Source organism: Hemicordylus capensis, chromosome 11 (genome assembly GCF_027244095.1).
Source record: "Hemicordylus capensis ecotype Gifberg chromosome 11, rHemCap1.1.pri, whole genome shotgun sequence".
NCBI classification, from domain to species: domain Eukaryota; kingdom Metazoa; phylum Chordata; class Lepidosauria; order Squamata; family Cordylidae; genus Hemicordylus; species Hemicordylus capensis.
Window position 1 is genome coordinate 23,468,740 of NC_069667.1, and position 13,724 is coordinate 23,482,463.

The 13,724-nt window shown below is 45.9% G+C and overlaps 1 protein-coding gene across 5 annotated transcripts in view; it reads right to left on the reverse strand.

Moving 5' to 3' along the window:
- IL1RAPL2 (interleukin 1 receptor accessory protein like 2) overlaps positions 1-13,724 on the reverse strand; it is a 398,901-nt gene that overhangs the window by 286,198 nt on the left and 98,979 nt on the right. Inside the window, exon 2 of one of the 5 annotated variants that reach the window (XM_053273785.1) lies at positions 2,920-3,083. The exons of the other annotated variants lie outside the window; for them this stretch is intronic. The gene's annotated coding sequence lies outside the window, so the exon portion shown is untranslated. The remainder of the gene's footprint in view (positions 1-2,919; positions 3,084-13,724) is intronic. 5 annotated transcript variants of the gene reach the window in all.

The following is a 13,724-nucleotide window of genomic DNA, read 5'->3' on the forward strand; positions in this document are numbered from 1 at the left end:
GAACATGCTCAGGGAAAGCTGTAAACTTTTTACAAATTTACTTCCAGAAGAGATTCTGAATAAGATACTTCCCACAGCCTTGCAGAGAGATACCACATTTTGCATGGACAATCCTGCCACTTAAGTTAGTGGGCAGCTTAGCATTTGGAGCCCGCCCCGCTCTGGCCAGAATTTGGAGGCCCCCTAGGCCAGCAGGGGACTGGACTTCTGCCTGGAAGCCCAGCCCAAAGAGCGCCACTGGCTGCCACTGTTGGAAGGATTCTCCGCTGCCGCCTTGCCAGCATGCAAGCAGCAGTGGTGCACTCCAGAAGGTTGGCAGCGATGGAGGAGAGGGTGGTGTCTGAGCGGTGAGGCAGGCCAGCAAAGGAAGCAGGTGTAAGGTCAGTGAGGGGGAGCCATCACTGGCTGCCTCCTCCAGCCCAGGGGAAGGGGTCAGCTCCTTGCCGTTTGCCTCAAGTGGCAAATGCCACCGAGCTGGCACTGATCTGGCCTTTAAAAACAGACTCCTGCTCTCCAATTGTTCAGTCTAATATGTCGACTTGGACAGAGAAACGTAAGACTAAATCAATGTATTTGGGCTCAGTCAACCTCAGAGTTCAATAAATACCAGTGGAGCTTATAACAAAATTACAGACAAGCAATTTGCATTCTCTCTAGGGCCTTCCACACTTCAAGGAAAACATCTTCCAATTATCATAAAAAGCTATCTCCAATTTTCACAGTTCATCTATAATATGCTGATTGAGGATGTAAAATGGAAGACTCAGGTATTTCCGTATAATCTACCGCAACCATATCCTCATGAGTAATGGCAACCAATTGAAATCGCAAGACGGATACCACTATTTAAATTCAGATTGCCGGGTGTTTATTTTAGAATCCCCAATGGAGAAAAGAAACTAAATATTTGAAAAAGCATCTTCTCAATATTCTCTTCTTGTGTTTTTAAAAAAGAGAGTGTTGTGCAGCAGAGACAAGAAGTTAATCAGCGAATACAGACACTACAGGACAGGATGCTCTGTGTTAGGTTTTCAACAATAATCACAGTCTACTTCACGCTTGGGATGTGAACACAGTGTTTCAGTTCAGATCTATAATTTTTTTAAAAAAAAACACAACAACCTCCTTTTCAACCCTACAGTCACAAAAAAAAATCCCCAAACAATGTTTGTTAGCTGTGTATTCATGCAAACACCAGGGAATTGGTCAGCTGCCATTTCAAAGTGCAGATTTATGTGGAAGTGTGATACAGGCATATGAAAAAGCCAGCTTAACCATGCAGGGGGTTCTCTGTCTTACAAACCTGCTCTGTAATAATCTAAGGGCCAGATCATCAACTCCACTGCAGTCGGTAGCATTTCCCGTCTTTTCACAGCTGAAGCCCCCACTTTCTGAACTGAAACTGGAAGCTTCCTAATGTGCTGAATGGACACCAAAGCAGGCACATAGGAACAGAAGAACATAGGAAGCTGCCTTCTACTGAGTCAGATCATTGGTCCATCTCAGGAGCGTAAGGAGGCTGGCAGTGGCCCACTGGCCCCGCCCCTCGCATCTTATTATTATTATTTTTACATTTATATCCCGCTCTTCCTCTAAGGAGCCCACAGCGGTGTACTACATACTTGAGTTTCTCTTTCACAACAACCCTGTGAAGTAGGTTAGGCTGAAAGAGAAGTGACTGGCTCAGAGTCACCCAGCTAGTTTCATGGCTGCATGGGGATTTGAACTCGGGTCTCCCCGGTCCTAGTCCAGCATTCTAACCACTACACCACGCTGGCTCTCAGACGCGGGGGACGTGGTCTCCCTCTCAAACTGGGCTGCGTGGCCCCATTGGGAAGAGTGATTGGCCCACGCTGCATTGGGCAGCACGAGCCAGAGCAACTCTCCTTGTCTTAAAGGTAGGGAGAGCTGTTCTGGCCATGCTGCCAATGCAGCATGGGCTGATCTCTCTCCTAAATGGGGCTGCGTGGCCCCGTTTAAGAGGAAGATCAATCGGCCCTGCTGCATCGGCAGTGAGACCAGGAGCGGCTCTCCCTGCCTTCAAAACAGGGAGAGTCACTCCGGCTGCAATGCCCAATGTAGCACAGACCGATTTCGGCTCCAAACGGGGCCGCACAGCCCTGTTTGGGACTGAAGTAATGCCCCCGCGTCTGAAGTCAGACACAGGGGGCTGTGTGTCTGGGGCCGCACTTGCGGCCCCTGATTGGTGGAGGCCCAAGTTCTTTGAACCTGTTCGCCCAATGGTGGCTCCGCCCCTGGTCCATCTAGCTCAGTCTTGTCTACACAGACTGGCAGTGGCTTCTCCAAGGCTGCAGGCAGGAATCTCTCAGCCCTAACTGGAGATGCCAGGGAGGGAACTTGGATCCTTCTTCATGCAAGCATGCAGGTGCTCTTCCCAGAGCGACCCATCCCCTAAGGTGAATATCTTACACTGCTCGCACATGTGGTCTCCCTTTCAAATGCAAACCAGTACAGTCCCTGCTTAGCAAAGGGGACAATCCATGCCTGCTACCACCAAAGGGTGCCAAAGGAGGCACAGCTGCCTCTGCTTCCTGGAGCTCCATTTGCTCCTCTCTCCTCGCCAAATGCTGCCTGCAGGCTGGACATTTGGCAAGTAGAGCAGCACGGCTAACCACGACTAACCTGACGAGCAGCCAGCCTCCAGGCAGCACAGCTCCTCTAGGCAGGGCGGGATGGGCGAGAGAGAAGCAAACGGAGCTCCGGGAAGCAGAGGCAGCTGAGCCTCCTTCAGTGCCTTCCCCCAGCTTGTTAGGAGGAGCTGCTCCTAACCGTTACACCCCGAAACACTTGCCTTTCAAATGTGTGAGAGATTCCTCACCCTCTGAGAAGCCCACCCCTTTGCAGGTCTGTGAGAGTCCCTGTTCTGACCACACCGTCTGAGGAGTAAAGGATACTCACATAAAGCAAATCTGTCACGTCAAACAGCATTCCGGGTGCACATCTGCATGGGGAGGAGCTATTTCTCTGTGAACCACTCATATTTACACAGAGACAGGATTTCATGGGAGAAGGGCAATTCCTACTGATTAGTGACATCCACAGGGTTACTTAGCTGAGCCAGGCTGCAAACAAGTATCATGTAAAAAAAAATAAAAATGAAAAAATGTCAGTGCAAATAAAATATTGATGCCAAAGAGGCTGTACACCTCAGCAATTTGACAGATGTTTCTGTGTGTGCACATCTGCCTTTAATACACAAGTCTATCAATAAGCAGAAGCATTCTTGATGCAAGAGAAGTTAAGGAGGAGGACAGAAAATAACCTTTGTGTATTTTGATGCACCTGATGACAACGGAAAACCTCAACCACCGCAGAAGAATCCACTATTTCGCTTATCATTCCCTCAAGCATAGATCATAAGATTGGAGATGACCTTATAATTTCCCTTCCAGCTCTAGAATTATTTGATGGTATTGTTTTTTAAAAGAAGTTTAGAATTCACTAAGATGTTTCAAATCAGGCTTGGTGACATCTGGGGGACCTTTTTTGTTCACCCAGGCTTTTAAAATCTTGTTTTAAAAAATGTTTTTAGTTGTAACTGTTACTTGTTTTGGATTGTTTTTAATGTGTTTTGAATAGTATGTTTTAGTTTTCTGTTTGGTTTTGTGAGTTGCCCACAGAACAATTTGTTTGGGGTCAGTCATGTAAATAAAAATCATCATCATCGCAAGCAGGGATAGGTGGCCTAGGCTGTCCAGCTGCTGCTGAACTATAACCCCCACCATCCCTAGCCACATATTGTGACTGGGGATGATGGGAGTTGTAGTTCAACAACTGGATAGCCCAAGTTGCCCATTGCAGGGGAATCATATCAATTCAACAAAACTATTGGTAGGTCTGCAAAACATTATTGCACAACTGAATTTCCCCCCCACCTAAAAGAAAATCCCATACCCAATGATTCTCACCCTGGGTCATCTCCAAATACAGGAAGCTGATGACAAATTCCATTAAGCATGAACTCAATAAGCATTGCAGGGTAAGAATATCTTATATTCTTAAGATATTTGTAAGAACATCTGGCACATATTTTTCAAGAGCAAAGCCAAACATACACCTTCACACCTACTTACTTTACCTAGAGATGTTTTTGGAATTCTCCTCATCTGAATTCTCCCTGGATTTTGGACTTCTGAACAGAGGCGCCATTAGGCCCGGGCTTCGGGGAGCAAATCCGAGCCATGGCCTCCCCACTACCCGCCTGCAGCATGCCTGCCAGCAGCCAGCACCGGGAATCTCCTCCCCATTCCGCTGCCAGCACGGGCTCTGCAATTCCCCCCTTCTCCGACACTCTCTCCCAGCCTCCTAAAGGGTGGCTGTGCCTAGCACGGAGGCCTCTTCCTGCCTCATGGCTCTTCCGCAGCATAAGATGAAGGCTACCCAGCAGCAGAGGGTTGAACTGGGAGGGAGGGAGGCAGGGGGCCATTGCTGGCTGCCCCAGTGTTGTCTCTTTTACCAACCTCTATAGGGAAACTTATAGAAGTCGAAGGAAGGCTTTGGAGGCTTGGTCGCACTTTGATCCCAGCAGAGGTGTAGCTAGGAGAGAAGGGGCCTGTGTTGACAAGGCTCAGACTGGCCCACAGGGCATATTCCCGGTGTGCCCCACCGCACCCCTGCACCCCAACTCCCGCCCTTAATTACCCGTTCTTCTCAAAACCCAGCACCCTCCCCACATATATTCCACTGCCCTCTCAGTGCCTCCAACCCGGCCCTGGTATTGACCACTCTCCCTGACGACCCCTCAGAGTGAGGGAGATAATGAAGGAAGTAGGGAGGGGTGGAGATGGGGAACCCTCAGGAGCTGGGGGGCCCAGGTTCTTTGAACCCATCTACTCAATGATAGCTACGCCCCTGGATCCCAGGCAGGTTGTGTGGCTAGATCCCAGACTATGGGTTCAAGTCCCCAAACCCTTAAGACTCTCGCCACCCAACAATCATATGGAACAGACCTAGAACATCTTTGATTTTTGCCACAGTCAGATTGTATTCCATTTCTGTAATAAATGGTCAGTCTGATTCATATATACAACTATGTCAATATCTGGCATAGGCAGAGCTAAACCACAAAGCTAGCTTGGTCTCTGGAACTTATTTTTCTTTGTCCCATATTCTCGTGAGCATTAATTCAATAGCTCTTTAAAAAATGGGACGTAACTTGCATAATCAGATAAATTATTAGAAGGCCTATAAATCATTACCACCTAATATGACTGCAAGCGGAGTCAATGAAATTTGCAGATAAATATGAGAAATGACTACTAATTTTTACTGAATTAAAACTGGCAAAAATTCTGAAATGACAAATGATTAAGGAAACTTTACATTTATTTTCAGAGTAAAAGGGGAGGGGAAAGTGGCAAAAGAAAGGAATAAATCTCTCTTTCCCAAAACACCAAATATAAATCATAAAATGAAAAACCTTAATATTAATTACAGATTTGGTAGAAACAGAGCTGGAAATGCTCTACAAAATTTAAGACTTCCCCAAGATTAAAATGTTAATGATACTAAATGTATAAAACACACAACGCATAATCAACTTGTGGAATTCTCTGCCACGAGATGTGGTGACAGCAGCCAACAACCTGGCTGGCTTTAAGAGGGGTTTGGATAACTTCATGGAGGAGAAGTCTGTCAACGGCTACTAGTTGTAGGGCTATGGGCCACCTCCAGCCTCAGAGGCAGGATGCCTATAAATACCAGTTGCAGGGCAGTAACAGCAGGAGAGAGGGCATGCCCTCACCTCCTGCCTGTGGTTTCCAGCGGCATCTGGTGGGCCACTGTGCAAAACAGGATCTGGACTAGATGGGTCTTCTTGGGCCTGATCCAGCAGGGTTGTTCTTATGTAGGATATGTATGCCTGTGGGTATCTGTTGCAGGGGAGCAGCAGAGGGGACATGCCTTCATATCCTGGTTGTGTGGCTTTCTAGAGGCATCATGTGGGCCACCATGACAAACAGGACGCTGGACTAGATAGGCCTTGGGCCCAATCTAGGCAGGCTCCTCTTACTGTTTGTTTTTATGTTCTTTAGCTAGCTAAATACAGCAAAGGGAATCATCTTTCCAGCATAACTCACAGCCACTTCCGGTCTACACAGAAGGTAAACCAGTGTAAGGGAAGGCTTGCGGGGGTTTTACGCTGTCTGTCGTCAGATGCAGGGCCATGGCTTGGGTGCTTCGTGCACACGACAGAGACCCCATATTTCCGATCGGTCCTCCGGCCACCTCGCTATGCCCCTGCAGGTTTCTGTGCTATGCTGAAGATCAAGCTCATTGCCACTGCCTTGTAAACCTTTAAAAGGAGCTTGCTGGACCCATTCTTAAATGTTGTTCTAACCATCCTGGCTACAACACAGGGAGAATGGGACTGCACAGCCTCCTAACATCACCTTCATGCAAAGAAGCAGCATGGCCCGGGGGTGGGGTGGGCAGTGAGGACCTGCATTAAATTTAAGTACCTCATCTGCTGTATGGTCAGCTGTGAAGCACTGACCACATGGCCTGCCGCAGCCCGGGAAAGCCAGAAACCAACAGAAGGGTGCATTAGAGCCGAGAACTAAATGAGCATGTAAAGCAAGGGAGCCTCTAAGGAAGCCAAGCACACATGACACTAAAAGCCACACTCACTTCTGGATGGTGTTTTATTATCATCTATGTTATCTGCAGGCTGTGAAAACGTGGGGGCCCTTATTGACATTAGCTCAACAAGAACAGGGGTCGTTGGAACAGGTCTCCCTCCTACACTGACCTGATGATATCTGCACTCACACAGGAAGAACCTAATGACAACTTTCCCCTTGTTCAGGATAGCCAACACCACCATTTAGATATGAAGAATTTAGAAGTTCTTAGTAATTTCCTGGAGGAGAGGTCTCTCAACCGCTACTAGTCAGATGGCTATAGGCCACCTCCAGCCTCAGAAGCAAGATGCCTATAAATACCAGTTGCAGGAAAGTAACAGCAGGAGAGAAGGCATGCCCTCAAATCCTGCCTGTGGCTTCCAGTGGCATCTGGTGGGCCATTGTGCGAAACAGGATGCTGGACCAGCTGGGCCTCCTTGGTCCTGATCCAGCAGGGCTGTTCATATGTTCTTAGAAAGTTTTAAGAACACAACCATTGTCTTGCAGGACCAGACCAAGAGGAGCTGTCCAGATGTACCTGGGAAGCTCAAAAGCAGGATATAAAGGCAACTAGCCCTCTCCTGCTGGGATCATCTGATATTTAGAGCTATTCTACCTCTGCTATTGAAAGTTCCATTAATCACAACCAACAGCTGTTAATGCACCCTCTGTTAATTGTCTGATTCAGTTCAGTTCAAGCTTTATTACGGTCAGAGACCAGAATCAAATTACACATTAATGAAGGACGGTGATTCTGTTCCAAAGCTCCATGAGGCTTGGTTTTTAAAAAGATCTTTTGTTTTGTTGTGCAGCACTACATATGAAGTGAAATATCTGCAGGAGCAGAGGAATTCATGTAACAGAGAGGTGCATGAGAAGATCACAGTTTGCAACTGCCTCGGCCCTCTAAACACCAGTTTCGGCATTTCTTTCCGGTACTGGACTCTTTCAGCTGAGTAACAGAGAGATTAATAGCAGGCCTGCTGTTTATGTATGCATGTGGCTGCACAGAAATGTCTACTGCTGCTGCAAATACATTATAACTGCTTAAGAAGGCAGATAAATAATATTTATGTACGGCTATGTGGCACGGCAGTGCAACATCTACTCCTGGCAGCAGGTCAGCCAGTCCTTCTTCTCGCTTCCATTCCCCACTTGCAGTAAACATGCCATCCGCCCTGGAGAAATGTCCTAGCGGCCAGGGAGAAATGACTGACTAGACTGTCATTCTCCTTTTTCAGACAGAAGAACAAGGAGCCAAAGCTAAACGTTACAGGAGGTGCCAAAGTCAGAAGCAAGCCTGGAATCTCCTCCTCCTCTCTTGTTTGCCATGTCTTGTAACATGGTACTCATGAAGCAACATAACTAGCCCTATTTTAGGCATAAAGTTGTATGTGCTGGCAGCTCTCCATACAGATGTACACATATGTGTGTGAGATCTTAAGGGCCGCCTGATCCCAGCAGAATCTACCCAGCTGACTAGGTCAGCTGGGAGGGCACTGCCCCGCATGCCAGTGCCAACAACTGCTGAAGTTCATTTGTCGAGGACTCAGGGCAGGGCCTTCTCTGTGGTTGCCCCCCCCCCGGCTGTGGAACTCGCTCTCAAAGGAGATCCACAAGGCTTTCTCACTCCCAGCCTTTTGGAGGAGACTGAAGATGCTCATTTTACTCAGGCTATTGGCTAATGAACAGCTCCCTCTCATGATTGTAGTGGTTTCCTGATTTATAATGAATTTTAAAATGAGATTTCATGGTTGTTTCGTTTGCTTTTTTAAATGTGTTGTTTATAGCCCAGGATCTAGAACAAAGGATGGTATAAAACTGCAGATGCAGCCATTTTAAAAGTGAGCCCAAGTAAAAGTCCCTCAAATGCAGGATACAGATAAGAAATGTTCTGCTGTTTATGCATTGAACATAGTGTGAATAACTGTATGTGTGTACACAGATTATATGTGTGCTGACCGTAATATGTGAAGAGAGCCACTGTGCTAGTTCCTTGCCAAGGCAAGCAGCGGCCAAAGAAATGGAATGGGGTGTGTGGGGGGGTGGGGGGGTGGGTAATGATACCATGTTCAGTGATACCATGTCATGTTTCACTTGCTATTACTGTGGGGATGGTGGGGGAAGTCATTGCCACAGACCTGTTTTTGATAGTAGCTATGTGTCACTTTTAACAGTAGCAAACACTGAGCTCATAAGAACAGCCCTGCTGGATCAAGCCCAAGGAAGCCCATCTAGTCCAGCAGCCTGTTTCACACAGTGGCCCACCAGATGCTGCTGGAAGCCACAGGCAGGAGTTGAGGGCATGCCCTCTCTCCTGCTGTTACTCCTCTGCAACTGGTACTCGGAGGCATCCTGCCTTTGAGGCTGGAGGTGGCCTTTAGCCCTCCAACAAGTAGTCGATGATAGACCTCTCCTCCTCAATTTATGCCAGACTTCAAATCTTGGTTACAGAAGTCGGGAGAATCTCGATAACAAGGCATAAGAACCAGCGTCTGGTGGCTTCAGGCACCACGCCCTCCAGGAACCTCTGGATCCCAGCTTAGCAACTTCTTGGTGATCAAGCAAACCCACCCATACTAGGGAATATTGCCTGACTGAACTCAACAAGTGAAGGACACAGCCAAGAATCTGACCAAAGTCTCTGTTCCTTTGGGCCTGTTTAACCCCTACAAAAAACAGTGTTATGAAGAGCAGAGGTTCACAACCGTGGGTCCCCAGATCATGTTGGCTACAAGTTCCATCATCAGCCAAAGGCCATTGGGGCTTGTAATCCAACAAAACCTGAAGACCCAAGGTTGGGAACTCCTAGTGTAAAGGACAGGATTTCGATTGGGAAGACCTTGGTTAAATGCTTGTTCAGTCATAAAGGTCACTGGGTGACCTTAGAGCAAGGTAACCTAACCTGCCTGATAAGGGTGGAGATAAAATGGGATCACCATCCTGAGCTTCCTGGACAAAGATGAATACCAATGTGATCAGTAAAGTTCCCACACTGTGTTGCAACCCTATGAGCGTCAATCATTCTACCTGCATTTTTAATAACATTCTGCTGCCTTTTATACTCTCAGAACACAGCAAAGAACTTTTGGGGGCAAGGAGAATCATGCTAGTAGCAGTTCAACAGAACCAGTTGTTGTAATGTATATTTTATCTCTGTGTGCAAGAGCAGAACTTGTGTCAAGGAAAGCAAACATCCAGACTAATTCATACCTTGAGTGATCCTCTCTTTTACAACTGAGAAGTTCAGTTTCTACAAAAAATTAATAATAATCCCCTGCAACAACTCCTCTCACCACCACCACCACCCTTTATCTTATTTGGGATCAGATGATGGACACAGTTTTGTATTACTTAGACATTTGTTATGCCTGCTCGTTTTTATTAATTATGAGATTATGCAGTAAAAAAAAGTCTTTTCCTGTGGATAACTCTGCTGGCTTGTCTGTGACACACTTCTTAGCCCTAATAGCCTGACTTAATTAATCTGTTTAATTTATTGATCCAAACCATAACAAGAGAGAATATTCTCTTTTAAACAAGCTCTTTATCATATTGAGCTATGGGACTAAATGCTCCCTATTCTTTTCCAGATTTGAAATTTACCTAGAAGCCAACATGCTACTCAGCTTGAGACACCACATGCAAAGATGTGAAATCAAAATTAAATATGACTTGGTAGTTTTAAGTAGCGACCAAGAGGTCAAGTCACAAGGTGACCTATTTTCTTACTGTCTGTTTCACTCGGTGTGCCTTTTGAAGTAAATATATCCTGGTGCTCAGATCTAAAGCTAGAAGAAGGAGCGCAGAAATAAGGCATAATCAAAAATATTTTTATGGTTTCAACATCTTTTTTTCTTGGATAGCCCTGGCAGATGTACTGCGCAAAGTTCCATGCGCATCGTAATGCAACATACATGCAGTTGTGCAAGGGTGCTCTTCCACAAAAACAAAAATTGCACAAGAATTATTTCCTTAATAATTGCACAAGAATTATTTCCTATTATTTCCAGTGGCACCGGGGTGTGTGTGTGTGTGTGTGCTGCAGATTCATCAGACACTCTTGATGCACAATCCTCCCGGGTTCAGTGTTCCAAGTGAAGCCTGAACAGTGCCAAATAGAGTGGAACTATGAACATGTGAACTGTATGTGTGAACTGCCCCCCGCCCTTGTGCTTTAGGATGTGGTGGAAGCATATTCCAGTTTGAGCTTCTTCCAAAAACAGTCTCAAATCAATTATTTTCTGTGTTCAGAAGCTAATAGAGAAGCCTGCTGGCACTTTAATTGTGTCCAAATTTATCAGGGACAGCTAGACTGTTGGATTTTATTTTATTTTTAAGTGAAATGGTTTTTCTAAAGATGGATGCTGAATTAGGGTCTGTCTCCCAATGCCCAGCCATACATATTTGGAGGTTCTTGTTCAGCCTCTTAATCTCAGGTTGTAGGTTTCTAATACTACAGATTATTCATTCATTCATTCAATTTCTATACCGCCCTTCCAAAAATGGCTCAGGGTGGTTTACACAGAGAAATAATAAATAAATAATATAGGGACATAGGAAGCTGCCATATACTGAGTCAGACCATTGGTCTATCTAGCTCAGTATTGACTTCACAGCCTGGCAGTAGCTTCTCCAAGGTTGCAGGCAGGAATCTCTCTCAGCCCTATCTTGGAGATGCTGCCAGGGAGGGAACTGGGAACATAGATGCTCTTCCCAGAGCGGCTCCATCCCCCCGCAAAGGGAATATCTTGCAGTGCTCACACATCTAGTCTCCCATTCATATGCAACCTGGGCAGACCCTGCTTAGCTAAGGGGACAAGTCATGCTTGCTACCACAAGACCAGCTCTCCTCTCCAGATGGCTCCTTGTCCCCAAAGGGCTCACAATCTAAAAAGAAACCTAAGACAGACACCAGCAACAGTCACTGGAAATACTGTGCTGGGGGTGGAGGGCCAGTTACTCTCCCCCGGCTAAATAAAGAGAATCACCACGCTAAAAGGTGCCTCTTTGCCGAGTTAGCAGGGATAATTATACAGCATTACATATCCAACAGTGGTCCAGTCCACCACATGTAACTGGGTAAAGTAAGCCACAGCTTTTACACTCTGAGAAAGGTTATGATCTAGCAGAGCAATCCAATCCAGATGGAGGAAAAGTAAAAGCATCCTATTTTTATCCCCTCCTCTGAGTCTGTCTGCAAGGAACAGACAACCAAGGCCAACACATTGCAAACAATTAATTCCACCAGTGAATAGCAGCCAACTGTTAATCCTTAGAGACATCCTGTATTTAGGGCTGTAGGTTACTTTGTACCAAAGGGAAGGGGACGGAAAAAAAATCCAAATTTAACATTTCAAAATCCAAATTACAGAAATGTACTTATTTGTCCTGTATAGACTGCTTGGCTTCCAGGGTTTCAAAAAGTCAAAGTCTTGAATATTTCTGCACTGTCTCAGAAGGCAAAAGGATGAGGCAGGAGAGAGGGTGATAGCAATAGAAGGTGACAAAAGCAACAAAGAAATATGGAATACAAGATTTGGTGAGGAGATGAGACGTAGCAAAGCACAGATTTTAGGGCTGAGCAGAAATGAGGAGCTTCTCTATACATTCTTAGCAGTTTCATATTTTCCCATCTTTCAGCAATTTTGAGGAGATTACATTGGAATGGGAATAGAGTGTGTGCCCATTCATAAATAGGGCAATGCAATGCAGGAAGCAGAGCCCTCTGTCTTCAATGCCAGTGCATGGTTGTGAGGCCCAATCAGATTGTCCGGGTAGGATTTAATTAAATGCATTCATTTATTGTCCAATTTATATACCACCTTTCACATAAAACCTATCCCCAGGTGGTTTACAAAAGCCAATACAATAAAATTCCATAAAATAGCATTTAAAATATTAAGACCACAGAAACCACATTCATGATCCGCTATCTGATTGAGACTTAAAAGAAACAAGGGGGGGGGGGTTAAGTGACAAGAAATCAGGAGCAGAAAGAGGAAAACCATAGCTACAAACCTCCAGCAAAAAAGGAGGGAGGGTTCAGGGAAAGGTTATACATGATTTCCGTTCCCCTGAAACCATGGCTTCTGTGCCCCAAAATCAATATGGGTAAACATACAGCAGTGCCCGAAGAGAACCTGCACTCACTGTTGTTTTGTGCCAGATGAGTTCTCTAAGCCAGGGCTTCTGAACCAGTGTGCCATGGTCAGTCGTATAGTCAGAAGAAATCCAGAAGTCAAGCACTCTCCATGACAGCCTCCACAGTCACACCCACCTCGACACTGTTGACAGCCATGTCCCATTGCCATGCCTAACTACCCCCCCCACACACACACTTAGATCCAATCATTTGGGTGGTTCTTGTACAAGACGTCAAGGATAGTTTCCTAACCCTACATGGCTGGCCCTATCCGACCCCAACACAGCATCCCTCCAGTGGCTGTTGCCGGCACCTACCTTATGTTTCTTTTTAGATTGTGATCCCTTTGGGGACAGGGAACCATTTTATTTATGCATTATATTTCTTTTTCTATGCAAGCCGCTTTGAGAACTTCGGTTGAAGAGCAATATATTAATATTTGTAGTCGTAGGAGGAGTAGGGTTTGAACTTCACACGGAAGAGCTATCTGGATTGCCAACCCCAAAAGACAGGATAGAGATATAATAGAAGACAGGAAGAATGGAAGTAAAATCAATTGTAGTCCAATGTTTAATTATGTAATAAACCATTGGCACAGCAAGAGCAGCATAGGATTTCCATTTAGAAAGCAAAGGGCATTGTGTCCCTCCCTACCAAGACCCTGGAGGGGAGAAAATACTGGGACTAGGTCCCTGCTCATCCCTGCAGCATTACACCACTTGCCACAGCACACTAGTGTGCCATGAGACACTGGTCAATGTGTCATATAGATCTGCTCTGAGTCAGCCCCAAAAGATGATCACCCCATCATTTTGGAGATATCATCCCAAAATGCACTGAGAAAGACATGTCCCTCCTGGAAGTTTTTCACACCTGACTTTTAGTTTGCCATTGCCTCCTCCCATGCAGTGTGAGATGATGATGCCTTTCAGCATCTT